The sequence below is a fragment of the Penaeus monodon genome, chromosome 28 (assembly GCF_015228065.2).
Source record: "Penaeus monodon isolate SGIC_2016 chromosome 28, NSTDA_Pmon_1, whole genome shotgun sequence".
Classification (NCBI taxonomy): Eukaryota; Metazoa; Arthropoda; class Malacostraca; order Decapoda; family Penaeidae; genus Penaeus; species Penaeus monodon.
Genome location: NC_051413.1, coordinates 26,164,054 through 26,164,288, shown reverse-complemented (window position 1 = coordinate 26,164,288; position 235 = coordinate 26,164,054).

Genomic DNA, 235 nt, shown 5'->3' with positions numbered 1-235 from the left:
AAGTCAACAGAATTTAAACCGCAATTCAGTTTTGGTATATCATAAGAAAAGAAGGGAGGGAGGAGAAGAAAAGGAAGTAAATGAAGCGAAAATAGACAGGAAAATGGGGGAGAAATGTCGACAGAGGCAAAGAGGGAAGGAAGAATTCAGAAAATGTTGTAAGAATGTAAATCTGGGAAGAGGGAGAGAGAAGAGACAAATGAAATAAATGTTTCTAGTCTGACGTTTGAAATGT